The following is a 15,800-nucleotide window of genomic DNA, read 5'->3' as shown; positions in this document are numbered from 1 at the left end:
CTTCTGCCTCGGGGCGTTACAAGTCCTATTTTAAATTTCTGGTTCAAGTCAGTCGCGTTTTAAATTTCTTGTCTGGGTCAGTCCCATTTTAAATTTTTTGTTAAAGGGGTCAGTCCTCATTTCAAAAGCGCCAGTCGTTCGACTAGTTTGCAGCCGGATGACCCCAGGTAACTACTTGGTGTCTACTTCTTTGTCTCAAATTTTTTCAAAACTCAGACAAAGAGGGGCAAATTGTAGACACCGAATTTTTTATTTTTAGACTTATTTGATTCAATTTTAGGTTTTTATTTTATTTTATTTTATTTTTGTTTATGTTTCGTGTCTCTCATTTTATTTTTATCGATTTAAGAGCATTTTACACTAAATTTTAGGGAAAAGAAAAGGAAAAAGAAAAAAAGAAAAAGAAAAAAACAATAAAAATGGCAAGTGGGAGGCATGCATTGGGACAAGTGTCCCTTTTTGTCTTGGACAACACATTACCTAGAGGGTGAGGTGTCTAGACACTTGTAGTGTTAGGATCAATTGGGAAATAAAAGAAAATCAAAAAGAAAAAGAAAGGAACGGATGCTAGGGTTTTAGGAAGGAAAAATAGAGGAAAAGAAGGGAGAGGCGGCTGAGTTTGGGAGATAGAGAGAGAGTGAAGAGAGGATGACGGCTGAGAGATAAGGGGTGGCTAGGTTTTGAGGGGGGAAAAATCGAGAGTGAGCGGAGGCGGAGAAGAAAAGAACAAAAAGCCGAGAAGAGGAAAACGATCTGAAATTTTTGGGGGAGCTAGAAGGAAGTCTGAAACAAGAGAAATAGAGCGGCGGCGGAGTCAGAGAGTAAGAAAGAAAGAAAAATCAGATAAAAAGAGAGGAAAGGAAAGTTTGCGAAGGAGAGAAAGAGAGTATGGGGTGACGGCTGAGTGGAGCAACCGAGAAGAGGTAGTGAGAGCGAGGAGGAAAAGAGGTCCGGCGCTGTTTCTGAAAGAAGCAAAGGGAGCCATTGGAGCCATTAACCTTCACAACTGCCATCGTTTTAGCCCGCCATCATCGCCGGTAGATTTTCTCTGAGGTATTTTCGGTCCAGAATTTCTCGTTTGTTGCTGTTCGTTTTTCTGGTTTTACGGCTGAAGAATGCATGGGGTTAGACCTGGGTTTCAGGGATAGGAGTTTGGGGTTCTATGATGAATTTAATGGGGTTTTTGTTTGGTATTTATGGCTGATCTTTATGCGTATGACTAGCAGACCTAGAAAAAAGGGCATGAAACTTTGAGTGGTTCTGTTTTGATGTTCCTCTCTCGCTGTTTCCTTGCCTTTTTGCTGTATTCTACCATCCAAAGCCGTGTCCTTTTGCTACTTGTTTGCATCTAAAGAATGTTAATGCCTGTTTACGGCCCAAGTTTTATTCGGTGCTATTTCTATAATCTGCTCCTAGACTGTAATTTAGTGGCAAAATGCTTGCTGTGGGAAATGTATGGTGTTTACCTGAGTTTTGGTGGTATTAGCACGGGTTTCATGGGTTTCCTATGGGAAGGGGAATCTGTTAGCTGATGTTTACATGATAAGGAGTAGGGAATCGGTGTCCGAAAGCTCATTGGATGTCTCCCCTCTCCCTGGTTTCATGTGCTTGCATTTTAAATGCATTGAATCATATCCTGGTTACTGGTATGAAGAATTGCTGCAAATCCTCACGTTGCCTGCTGCGTTTTATGCCTGCTGCCTTTTGTTATGCTGTCTTCATTCCCCTTGCTCCTGCTTGTTTATTTGCTCAAGTAGCTGTTTTCTTGTGTTTCGGTGGAGTTTTGTTGATTGCTCAAAAGCCTATTTGAGGTTGTTTTGGCCTAAATTGGTTGTCTGAGATCTGTTTTTGCGATTGAATGGTGAGTTATGATATATGCTTGCTGCCATTTAAAATCAGAAATGTGTGGCATAATGCCAGGCCGCAATAATGGCATTGTATTGTAGCTTTAGCTACTTCAACTTTGTTTAAATTTTCTTTTGGCTGCAAGATTTGGTTTGCAGAAATTGAGGTTCATAGGCAATAGCTCAAGGTATAACACTGATTTCGCATTTTGGGTTCGGACTTAGGTAATGAGTAAACATTGAAATTTTTTCTATGCAAAATATCGAAAAATGTTTCCTTTTTCATGACTTGTATTCTCTCCTGCTTCACGTTTTTGGTTTTTCAAAAGTCTCGTTGGCTAGAGTTGGGTAGCTAAATTCATGTTTTGACGCTTCATTCATGAAGTCAACATGGCATGTAGTTTCAATCTTTTTCCCAAGTTATATCATAAAACATGAACCAGGAGAATAGACCCAAGTTGCTGGAATTTTTTTTTAGCATTTGAATGTTCCTGCTTTTTCTGGATTTTGTATTCCAAAAGGGGGGAAGAATGCTTGGTTTCCTTATAAGATTCTGGCTTGTTCGGATTGTGGTAGTTATGTGTTTCATGGTTTAGCTTGGAGTCTGAAAAGTTTGATCAAAGGCGGTGTGCTGAAGTCCGAAGTTTGTGTTGGGAAAAATGCAGCAAGTTTGTTGCAGAAGCTTAAGCTTCTACGTAGTTGCATGAACTTGCATGAAAAAATAACTTTCAAAAATTGCCTCTTAACCCTCCAAGTCCCTTTTTGTTCTACTATGGCCCAAACAAGTGAAAAATCAATCAAATTGACCCCCCCTTGAACTTTCTTTTCCTTTCAATTGGATCCTAATTTTGTGAATATGGACTTTTTAGTTATTTAAATGCTTTTAATGATTCAATTTCATATTTATTGATTAAAGTGATGCACTGACCCTTTTATTATTTTGGAGGGTAAATAAGTAATTTCACTCCATTAGTGCCCCAACTCAAGGGAGGTACACCCTATCCCTTATTTCTTACTTTATTTGATCCTATGTGCTCCTATGTGAACTTATGTGTGAAATTGCATGCTTTTTGAATATTTTTATTTTATTTATTTATTTAGTCACTTTATTTGTTTTAATTTAGTATATTTATTTTTTAATTTAGTTTTGGTTATTTGAAAGGCATTTAAATGCCAAAGTTGTAATAGTTAGGTATTTAGCTTAATTATTTATCTTCCATCTTCCCCCTTAGATTGTAGTAGGGCCTCCCTAATGTAATAGTTAGAGTCTTTATTTGCTTTATTTCTTACTTGTGTGATTTGCATGACTATGTGCTATGTGTTACCGCTTTCTTAGGGTCTTGCATCTTGATATCATGATTATGTGTTATGTGTTTATGTGATATTATGTGTCTACATGCTTTTATTAGATCTTACATGATTTATTTAATATTTATTTGATTGTAACAAATGTATGTCGTCACCACACTAGTCCAACGCTAGTTGTGGCCCCCTTTCTCGAATCCACACTAGTTCAATGCTAGTTGTGACTCTTTGTTCCGATTTTCCACTAGTCCAACGCTGGTGAGAACTTGTAGATGTGGTCTAGTCCAACGCTAGACCCTTAGGAGCCCTTCGAGCATTATGTGACGGCCCCACCTCCCCCTAAGGCGAACCAGAGGGTTCGATGGGCCGCCTGCCCAGCTCTCACCGGGACTCAGTCGCTCACTACAGTCCTCAAACAAATATAAGAATAAACCTCAAATATTACAATATAAATCTCCAATATACATCAAATTCTCCAAAAATTACATGTCATAAGCGAAGCGGAAACAATTCCCCAAACTATACATAAAATGATTCCAAATCCAAACTGTAAAAGATATAGGCCATCCAGACACGTGAATAAGCACAACAAGCCCTTCCTTCGCCTTGAGCCCTGTGGAGGGGAATAAAATATTTTTGGGGTGAGCTAGAAGCTCAGCGAGTAACCAGTAAAATCATTAAACAAATATATTTCACAATGTTGCATTTCGATCATTTCGATGATGTCATGATTCAGAGATCAAATGTTCGTTTAGTGCTCTCGTGAGCCAGGGAAATCATAGCACTTGAACATCCAACGCTCAAATAGATCATTTAACATTAACAGAGAGGGAGCCCCTTTTTGAGCTCCAGATAAACATGAACATGAACCATAAACAAGGTGGAGACGTTGGTGTCCAGCACAAGACTTTCCCAGAACTCATTGAAGCCAAATCATGTCATGAATTCACATGCAAGCACGCATGATATGCAATCGAATAAATAATGTAAGAAATATTTCACAAGTACTTTGGAAATAGTTTAGGGTCACTCACCTCCACGGCTCAGAAATCATCCAGCATATAACATTGCCTTGCTCAAATCCAAGTCTTAGATCACAAACTCAATGCAAACAAATCCCTTCAAAGTTCGGACAGCACTTCCCCTGAATTTGCTAACTTTTCCAGCCATCATGGCTTCATTATTTCCTCATTTCAACCCAAAGGTACACACACAACAACAAGTTCATCCAATAGCCATTCAGCAAGCTCCAAGTAGTACTAGTACAAGTCAAGCTAGGGAAAAGTCCGGAAATGAAAGTTAAGCTCAAAACCAGAAAAATAGTTTTGACGTCATTTTGCGGTAATGGTACCAAAGGCGCTACGATTATCGGATGAAGGTGCAAGACCCACCGTTTCGAAGCTAAGAGATAGGGTTACAATATTGCAGAAGGTCACTCAACCCAGTTTCGAGTATAACCAGGTCAAATATGCAAGATACCATACCAGAATCACAAAAATAGATTCACAGAACGCATTCTAGCGGAAACATCATAGATCAGGCTACCGAAGTCCAAATCCAGAAATTCCAAAACCATCTGAAAGGTAAGAAACAGGGATAAATTTCATCAGAAGGCCTCAACAACGAATTCGGAAGCAAATCCAGCCAAAACAACCAATTACAGTCGCAAATCCCAATTTCGGGTAAACCAGAACAGCAATAGTAATTTTGACTTTTCTCACTCTACGCTACTCCGATTGACCTGAAATTTTGTAGGCACCTCTAAAATGTCCTTCCCTACAACTTTCATGTTTTAAGAAAAGGCCAATTCGACCTCTATCTAGGACCTAAAAATTCGGACAGAATGTTCATCACAAAACCCTCACTTTTCAATTTTTGGTCCAAAACAGAAATTGGTTGCAATTAATCACTTTTTCCACCTCATAGAGTCCTTAAACATCATTTCCAATCATCATACATGACCCCATAATCATATCCATATGAAAACAGAAAATTCCCAAAAATAATAAAACTTCATCAATTCAACCAAAACTCAAGAAATAATCCATAAAACCATCTCTTTAGCCATCACAAGTCTCTAATTTAGCATAATCAAGAACAAAGAAGGGATGGCTAGACATGATACCTTCAAATATCAAGAAAGGTGATGACTTAGGGATTTTTCTTCCAAAACAACTCCACCAAGAGCTTCAATCTTCCTTAGCTAGCAAGTTTTATGGAGTGATTTGCAATTTAATCAGTTGGAACTCAAGATTTGGACAAGATAATGGATTTTCTCTCTCTTTTTCTCTCAAAATTTCGTCCAAGACAAGCTAAAATAGAGAGAAATTGGGTCCAAATTGGTTTTAGTAAAGTTAGAAAAGTCTTGGTCAAAAGTCAAGGTCCAATGGTTTTGTGACAAATGGTCCTTTAGGGTTTTATTCTTATCTTTTTGTCTCTCCAATACAAATATCTTAACACATTGTAAAATAATATCACTTAATACAAAATTCCAACAAATTGTCAAAAATATAATGCATTTACCGCACTTGCGGGTCCCACGTCCAAAATACGCTTTTAATTTCTCAAAAACTAACCGATACTAGAAAAATCATCTAAAAACTATATTTGCTCATAAACTTTATCTGGAGAATTTTTCTAATAAAGAAAATGTAGAAAAGGCGGGCGATTTAAAAAAAAATAAACCCTAGAAAATTAGAAAATTTTCGGGTTCTCACACTCATACTTTTCGGGGCGTCACACGTTAGATCATGATTGTGTGATAAAATCACTTCATCTCATGCATGTTTTTCTACTTTTAGGGTTTTTATCATTTTTGCATGACATTTCCCTTGTATATATATATCCCTTACCCCATGCTCCCCTTATATGTATATTCCTTACCCCTATGTGTGATATATAACATTAGATTTGCATTTCATTTAAGAATTAGAATTAGGATAGTACGTTTGTTTGATTAGATTAGGGATAACCCCTTGAATATGGGATATGGACGAGTTTGGCTTTCTAGCCTTAGCACGCTCGTATTCCCTCTATTAAAGGAAAAATTGAGTCACAAACATTAGTCCCCCGTACCCGGCATGATGCACACCTTTAAGACATGTATATTTGTATAATTATTTTATTCCTTTTCTTTTCTTAGAGTCTCATATTTTTGCATTATTCGTGACTTCTTCGAAAAATCTTCATTGGGCATCACAATTAATGTGAGTGGCACCAATTGGACTTTGAAGAGATATTTTGCCCCCCTCCCCCGACACACTCTTTGGTCAAGGGTTTGCATCCATATAGTACATCCAAATGCGATAAATTTTTAGGTTAAAAATAAGAAAATCTTTAACTAAATCACGCAACTAGCCTTGGCTAGGTCGAAGGTGTGCCTCGGATTTCAATCCTTGCCTTCCCTTTCGTCAAATGTGACTCCCGTACACTTTCTTTGATTTTCGTAGACTTGGAGTCGTTTAAAAAGGGTTTTTCTATTTTTTCTTTACAAAATTCATTTTTAGGTGACTTGGTACACCTTAACTCAATACCAAGTGGCGACTTCAATTTTTATTTCAAAAACCCTTTTTAAACTATAATTTGGGCTCAAATCGTCGCATTACAAGTCCCATTTAGGCCAATTTTCTTTTTTAAATAAAAAAATCTTTTTTCAAATCAAAAATCAAACCAAAATTCACTTTTTCTAAAAATGCGTTATTGATTTTCATTTTTATTTTAAAAATGGGACGCGACAGATTGTTTCTTCACCACTTCTTGCTTCGACCTCTTCACCTTGGCTGGTTTCAAAGAAGGATTTTTTTTTTAAAAAAAAAAAACAATATACCTCTTGATGGCCTATACGTTCATCGTACGGGCAAAAAGAAGGCTAGTTTTTTAATTCCACTAGCTGCCAAAAGCCATAATCATCATCCCCAATCCATACCCATTTAACAGGAGTGACAAAGGCATCCTTCTCAATAAGAACTTGAGTAACCAAAGGCCTGCGCAAGTCTTCTATTGCCACATCGATCTTCAACAAGCATCCCAAAGTGGAAGCTAGTTTCGTTAATTGCTTCTTGCCAAAAAAACAGAATAGGCAATTTAGGAAAAGTAGTCCAAATAGGAGTGATGTAAATCTCTTGATTTTCCTTGAAGTCCGGGGACAACTTCGATATAGTCATAAGAGAATTCTGTATAAACCAGGTTGTATGCACAAAAATTCTTGTAATCCTCTTTAGGAAATGGCCAAATCCATATAAGATTTGGATCCAATAAACCCACTGAGCAATAGCCATTTAAAGCTACAAACACAAAAAATTTGCGAATTACGTCCATGGGAGGCATGTTATAGGCAAATGACCAATTAAGGCATTGGAATAGGTTCTGCTAGAATCATCATCTCCTAACACGACAAATGCAAAGCTGGTTCACCATGATATGTCAAAACCACTCCTATATCTAATGAAACCTCACTGGAAGGTGTTCCAGCTGAAATAGTGCTGCAAAAATTCTCACTGGAGGGTTGATTCCCATTAGCAAGAGAATCTAGCGGTTTAGAAGCTGCCATGACAGAACAATGAGCCAAGAAAGAGAAAACCCAATGAAAACCTAGAGATAGAGAGAGAGAGAGAGAGAGAGAATAGAAACAAAGTTTTTACAATTATTTTGTTTGGGCTATAAGAATAATGTGGGCTAATTTTTCTTTTTGGGTTTGAGTTTTATTGTCTTGTATATTATTGTTTTGGATCTATAAATTTATGTTAAAACTATGATCCAAGCCCATCTTATAATAATGTTTAAGTGCAATAATAATGTTATAAAATTGCCATCTACAATAACATGTTACAATAATAATGTTAAAATATAATGAAGAGAATTGATAATTTTATAGACAAGCAAAAACTAATAATTTATATATCTTACATAGTGAACAAAACAACAGGTACATAGTAGAGCTCAAAAATTGATAAAGTTTTCTAACTTACAAACAAAAGTTAATCAAGAAAGCTTAAAACATGATAAAGGTTGTAGCCTTGTGTTGGAGAACAAAATAGAATGTTTATTTTGTGAGGACCCAAAAAATTTACTTATTTTAAACTCATATTATTGGCTTATTTAAATATTTATCCACCCATTTTCTCTGAATAATTTATTTCAACACTTTTAGAACGATTTACATGGAACTATGATTTGCATATATTTTTAAAATGTTCCGTTAATAAATTTAATTTTTGGAAGCTTGTTCAGCAAGATTTAGTGAATACGCGTTTGGAGGCAATATTCGATTTGAGAGTACAGTGACCTTGGAGATTTGAGGACTCATGCGTTAGTCTTAAAATAGTTATTTTATGATTAATTACCCTAATATTGGTTAGTTATATCATCGTTACAAGAATTCCTTAGAAATTGCGCATAATCGCGCGCGAGTCGAAAATTCGCTTTTTCACGCGCTCGACTAATTGAAAGACTTTAGAAAATTATTTTTAGACTACTAAGAGTGAATAATAATAGTATTAAAGGAATTGCATTTAGAGGTTTAGTGCACAAGTGAAATAAAATCGAGAGGAAACGTGCGTGCGGGAAACACTATTCCTAGTTGACTTTGGGTAGCTCTTACGTTATTTCCCTCCAATCTTCCTCAAGAAGCCACACAACTCATTTCACTCTCTTTCTCTTCACTCCATAGCCGGCCACCCTCAAGGAAGAAGAAGGAGAAAACCCAACTTCACCTTGCACCATTTTTGCTGCAATCTTGCACCCAAAAACACCATCCAACTTCTAACAACTTGGAGATTCACCTCGGCTTGGTGGAGGACATCTTTCTCACGGTTTTCTTGGGGCTTTAGAGGTGCAAAATTTCTGATTTTTAACCAAGGAGTAGAAGGTAATCATCCGATCACTTAATCTTAGTTCCAATTGGTTAAATTTTGCTAGGAAGCTTGTAGCTTCATGGTTATTGTTATGGGTTGAGTTTAAATATTGGAGTGGGCTCTATGAAATCCCACAATGGATATATTGGACTGATATGGTGATTATGAGTGTTGTTGGTGTTAATTATGTGTTAAACAAGTGGATATAAGTTGGAAAAGTGAAAGAAAAACCAAACGAAGATTGCATAGGAAGAGGCCGAAATCTGTCCTGTTTTTCTCGAACCTTTAGCTCAAATTTTTGATGCTCAATTGACCTTGAATCTAATGTAGATATGTTTTATATGATGTGTGGAAAGTTTCCACCAAAAATCATGTGAATTGGTTGAGTAAAAGTTGGAATTTCGAAATTGTACAAATCTGGAAAACTGTGTTCAGATGGTCTAGACAAAGCATCTTTGAACGAACATATCTCTGTGTCCGGAAGTCAGAATTGAGTGCTGTTAGTGGCATTCAAAACTAGACATCCTTAGTTTTCTAATGGTGTATAATGCACCTTCTAATTTGAAGTGAGTCATCTGTAGTGATTGATCAAAGTTGGCTGCCCTGTTCTGTCAGTGCAACCGAGAAAATTGTACAAGTTGCAACTTGTGGCTCCATTTTCTCTTACTTGCCAACTGAATTTCAAAATGACTTCTTCTAATGAAATGTAACCTGTTGAATTTAGTTTCCAACTCCATCAACCATGTTCAATTTTAAGTTGAATTGAGTGAAATATAGTCCAATTTCTGAACTGTACCGAATCTGGAAAACCCTAATTTTGGCTAGCCGAATGGCCTAGCTTGACTTGGGACTTGTTGTTTTGAAAATTTTGATACCAATCACCTACCAAATGAATATTAGATGTTTCTTAGACCTTTTTTCACAAATGAGTCAGATTTGAGTTGATTTCATTGGACCAAATGTTTGAAAGGAAAAACGGAAGCAAGAAAACATATTTGCTTTGGAAATTCCTTAAACTTTGGTAGTTTTGTTAACTATCTTGCCGTGCGAATTTTCAAATGAAATTTGATAAAGAAGTAGTCCTCCTATAGAAGTTGAATTGTACCAATTTTGGTGTCATTCTAAGACCGTTTTGATATACAAACGAGATACTGAAGTTGTCCTTCCAAATCTGGAAAATGGACCGAACAGTCCTCAATTTTAGCCAACTTTGAGCTGCTATATCTTGACGCTCAAAACTCTGATTCTAGTTCTGTTTATTGTTTTTAAAACTTTGATTGGAACTCTAATAGTCCAATGAATTTCAAAGGCTAGTTCACTTTCTGTGAATTTTGCCGAATTTCCAAAGTTTGCCGAAAACCAAGATCGAAACTGTCTTGTGGTGCGAATCAGCCACTTTAAGCTGAAATTTGAGTGTTTTTCATTTAGAATCTTGGAAAAGTGTCTTCTAGGAACTTTTAGTACTTTGAAACTAGTTTCCAAGGGTGCCAAGTTTTCCAATTTTGGACTTACAAAGTGTAAGATATGATTTCTCAAAGATTGCTCCTTAAAACTGAAATTTTTGAACTTGAAGGGAATTGAGTTCTAAGAAACTCTTCACTACCCTTAGATATTGAATGACCATCTTAGACTTGGCTTTATGAAGGAAATCAGTTTTTCCTTGCGTTACTAAACACCACTTTTGAACCTTGAATTTTGAGCAAGTAAAGCTCTACTCCATGACATTTTTCTTAGATTGTACAAGTGTACGATCTCTTTTGTTAACAAGAGACTTATAAGTGATGGTGTGTGATCGTAAATTATTAATTGCTCAGGCACTCATGGGGACCTTCAAGAGGACCTCACAGCGGACGCCTACACTTGATTGGGCACTACTTCCTTGTTTTTGATTGGTGAGTGTCAAGTGTCTGAAAAACTGTTACGTGCTTAATTGTTATTAGTGATTGGGTATTTTGAAAATGCCGAGTCGAGTGTGTACTTTATCGCACTCGTTCTCATTTAAGTGAAGTGTATTTGAATTACTTGAAGTGAATATTTAAGTAAAGTATTTCAATGATTATTTATGTTATGATTGCATAAGTCGAATGGAGTGAATCTCCTCGACTCTTAGTGGTAATAGTGGGGGATGCCTAAATCTCATTGGCCGACCTTGGACTCGAGCCGGCATGGGTTTGGTTGGGAACCTTGGTAAACCATGAGAAAAAATATAAGTTTGATCTATTGAGAGATCTTGCTTGACATACTCGCGTAGTATCGGCTTATACAAAAGAAGAGCGGGCCCGGCACTGGGGTATGTAATGGTGAATGGGGAACGAGTAAGTGAAGTCTCTACGGACTAAATACCGATCCAGTTGACGGAGTGTCATTGCGGAGAGGTAATTGATCGAGCATTGGCAAAGCAAGTGGAACTTAGCTCCTGAGAGCTTCCATATCCTTGAATTATTTCTATTTACTTTTCTCACTCGAATTGCTAATTACTTGAATACTAATATTTTAATTGCTAAATGTGATTGCTACTTGGATTACATACTTGCATGTGTGTTTCTTGGCCTCACGAGCAATCGCTCACCCCGGAGATTTGTTTTCCTTAACAGGAGCCGATATGGAGTGACGCTCGGAGAAGCCTTTTGGTTGAACTTTTGATTAGGAATTTGAATGTATTTGACTAGACAATTTGGAAATTGTATATTTTGAAAAGGGGATGTACCTTGAACTTGTGATGTAAGGTTGAATGCTTATGTATGGAAATGACTTCGTACTTTTATTCCTATTTCATTGTTAGTATTGTACCTTTAAGTTTGAACTGGAAGTGTATTGAGTCCTGGCGAGAGTTGGGCAGGCGTCCCGCCGATACCCTTTGGTTTGCCTTAGGGAGAAGTGGGGGCGTCACATATTTGTAAGGCTAATAACAATTGGCATTTTTTCTTCACATTATCCATCTGCTTTTGAATATGGAAAAAGAACAATCAAGTTTGCTCAATAGGTCGAAATTCTTTGTTGTTGTAATGTGTTACTATCATGTGGTTTGTTCCTCTAATTGCCATGAATCATAAAGTAGATTTCTTTACATGGTAAAATAGTGTTTTTCCTTAAACAGCTTGAGTGATTTTATGCAATAGGTTCATGTCCTGTTTGAGTGAATTAAAAAGGTGTTAGTATATAAGACGGTGTATAAAGAAGGTATATTGGTGTGTTAGATGTATACCTGATCGGCCTACTGAAATTCAGCGATAGTCTTGGATGTAAGCCTTTTAATTCTTCTCTCGCAACAAAAGCAGTCAACTTTCTATTGAGATCAATTATTGAAAGTGTAATATAGGCCTTATGAACGCAATGAATTATGCATTTAGTGTAATTAGTATAAACTGCCTACAGTCATTGAAACTATGAGCTATTAGTCAATTCATTACTTGTCTTGGGATAGAGGTGATCTCTGATCGCCAAGTTTGGTGTGTTATGCCCCAAGTTGTTATAGAGTCATTAGGTTCATGACAATTAGGACAAGTCAAATATCAAAAGGTTGATTGGCTATGGTCTATTTCGGCCATTTTGATAAAGAGCTAATTGCATATTTAATTTTGTGAATATTCCCTCTTAGTTTGATAAAATATGGCGTTAAGTGTTAGATTCTACTCATATTTGGTGTTTGGTGCTATTTATGGGAATTTTGAGATAAAAGGAGCTTAAAAAGAAAATTTTCTAGAAGACTATTGGAGTTTTAGTGTGGCACACTTGCTTATCTGGAAAGTCCAAAATTCGCGAGATTTGGCAAGACAATTTAATAGTTGGAAAAATGAATCTTCATTGATCGGCTCTTGCTGTAGCTAATTCGGATGGTCTCTTATTTTTTAAGTATTTTAATATTGTTTTCTAGATAGAAACCAATAAGTTTTAGGGTATTTACTACTCAATTCCCTTTTAGAATAGATCATTGTTTAGATAAGATTCTAAAAATAAAAGGAAAGACAATTCCTATATAAGAGTGGGATTTGAGAGATAAGAAAATGACGTTCTTTAGGAGGTATGGTTCTCTCCCTTTCTCTTTTTTTCTCCTAACCCTACTTCTCCTTTTACTACATTCTTCTATTGATACTTTATTCTCTAGTAAATCGATAATCAAGATTTTTGGTTCAACAACAATTATGAGATCTAACTTAATTTTATTGTCTCATCTATTAATAATTATTTGCATATTCTCATTCATTCCCGAGTTAATTATTTTGCATGATTAGATAACTGGTCACTATTTAATTGTCAAAATAGTCTATCAACATATGAAACGTCAAATCCGTAACTGTTTGATTTGTTTTGGTGTTTGTGGCAAATGATGTAGTTTGATTGTAAAAGAAACTTTCCAATATATGTCACATGAATAGGTAATCTAATCTAAATGAACCAAACATGTGAGTTTGTTGGTTAAAATTAGTAACTTCTCTAATAACTAATGATGTTAATAGATTAAATCCTCAGAACCTATTTAGGGTTGTCTAATTCACAAAAAAAGTAATTATAGAATCAATTATAGTTGCCAATATAGTGCGAAGAACAAAGTTATCAGAACCTATTGGCAACCATAACCAATTTATTTATGTATAGATGATTTTTATCTTTGCATGAATAACCAGTTAAATAAATTAAAATGGAGATTAATCCTTTGACTAGGAGTTTGTATATTATTTATTTTATTTTATTTTAATGTCATGATGTTATTTTCTTTTAATTAAGTTATTTAGTTAAGTTTCTCAATAACCCCCATTGCTTTATCCTGCTCATTTATCACACTGTTATCGAGAGGCTAACACAGTTGCTGACGCTTTATCCAATGTCGGAACATCTCATCCCCACCAACAAGTCAAGATTTATGACAGCTTCACTATGCTCCCAAGGGTAGCTCGTGGGGCAATTTTTCTAGACAAGTTGGGTTTGCCCTCAGTTCGGAAAATTAGACGTCTGTAAGGAAAAATATTGTGTATATCTCTTTCATTAATAAAATAAAAAAGTTCAAATAAAAAAAAATTACTTTTAAAAAAAAAAAAAGCAAAGCTTTATGAGCTGAGGAGACGTTGGTTTAGTAACTAAGATTGATATTCCTAAATTTAGAGTTACTAAGTTCAAGTCGCCCTACCCCCTTCCCGCTTCTTAAGTTCCACTCTTTTTCTGCTGAAAAAAATTAAAAAAATCTTTTTGAAGTCTTGTATCTAGAACACAAAATTTAACTTATTTATTTAGATTATTGATCTTGAATTGCAGAATGAATTGTTTCTCAATCTAACAAATAATGAGTGCAAATATCAAAAAAAAAAAAAAAAAACCCCCATTGCTTATGCAAAGAAATAAATTAACCAATCTTTGTGGATACATCACTACTTGCCACTATACTCAAAAGTATATATTTTTGGTGCAGAAATTTTATTTTTAGCGATTTTGACACCTATTACACTCCTTTGATCCATGTTGTTCATTTATGTTCCTATAGATATAAGATATGTAAATGGTAATTAGAAAGTGACTATTAGTCTTGAATTTAATAATAAGTGTACAACAGCATTATGAAACTTGTGGGAGAGATGACATCAATTGTTGTGACTTTATGAACATCGATTGGTGGAAGAAGTGCTCTTGAATTTGCAAATGCCCTTTCACGAATTAGTTGTGCCAACTTTGTATGTTATTGTGAAACCTATAACAATTTTTCATATTCATAGTCGTTGTTTGTCTTTATAAATAGTGTTAATTGGGTATTGCTATGCCGAGTACAAGAGATAAATTTATTTGATTGCTTACTAATGATTTAGCTCCATTGTTTCTTGAGCTTCAAGTTGGATCATAATCACTAAGGAAGATTATGTTGTCAAAAGAAGATCTAGACATTATGTGACGGTAAAGATAGGTATCATGCAATGTTTTTGGTTATGTAGATTAGATAGATAGAGAGAAAATATAAAATCTAACATTATTTGATTGTCACTTTCATTCTCATAGCCATAATCATAGATGGTTCCTCTCTTATAGTGATAGTTGCTCCTTCATTAGACTAGAAGTTGCTGTACAATACCATAAGAGTAACTTTTTTCCTAATTAATTGAAAGATATAGTAGTGAAGTAAGTATATGTGATTTTAAGTAGAGCATATTTGATTGTGTATTATGAACTATTTACTCTTGGTTAATTATCACAGTCTCTTACTGGAATTATTTGTCCTTGAAGCTGAACTCGTCTTACTAGAAGAGCATAGATAATTATTCCAAGAATATTTATCATAAGACATACTAAAATGTAAATATGAACCATTAGGATAATCTTAACAAAAAAAGAATGGAGAAGCAAATAGAATACTTATGTATCTCTGATTGTCAGCATAAATCTGCATGTTAGAAACAGATCCATAAGCAAGTAATGTGGAATTCTCGGTTCTTCAAGTTGATTGATTTCCTCAATAATAGTTCTAGGTGTGAGGATCCAATAATATGTATAATCTTCTACTAAGAATGGTTAGTGATTGAAGTAGACTGATGCATTTGAACTAGAGGATTTCCTAAATGGTAGTAAAAATGCATTAATCAGCAGAATGGCATTGCTAATAATGATTGCTTAGACCTTTATTCCCTGTGCAATGGCAATAAAATTATAGAAACTCTATGTATCAGTGTGTTTGGTATGAGAAGTAAATAAGAAAAATGATAACACTAAACATCATATTCATACCTCTGAATTGGAAGTAGAAATCAGCGATATCTTCTTCTGGTTGGCAAATTATTTATGGTGAGGATGTGGGTTGCTTCAATTACCTAAATGATTG

The sequence above is a fragment of the Coffea arabica genome, chromosome 7e (assembly GCF_036785885.1).
Source record: "Coffea arabica cultivar ET-39 chromosome 7e, Coffea Arabica ET-39 HiFi, whole genome shotgun sequence".
Classification (NCBI taxonomy): domain Eukaryota; kingdom Viridiplantae; phylum Streptophyta; class Magnoliopsida; order Gentianales; family Rubiaceae; genus Coffea; species Coffea arabica.
Note: the sequence above shows the minus strand (reverse complement) of the source record.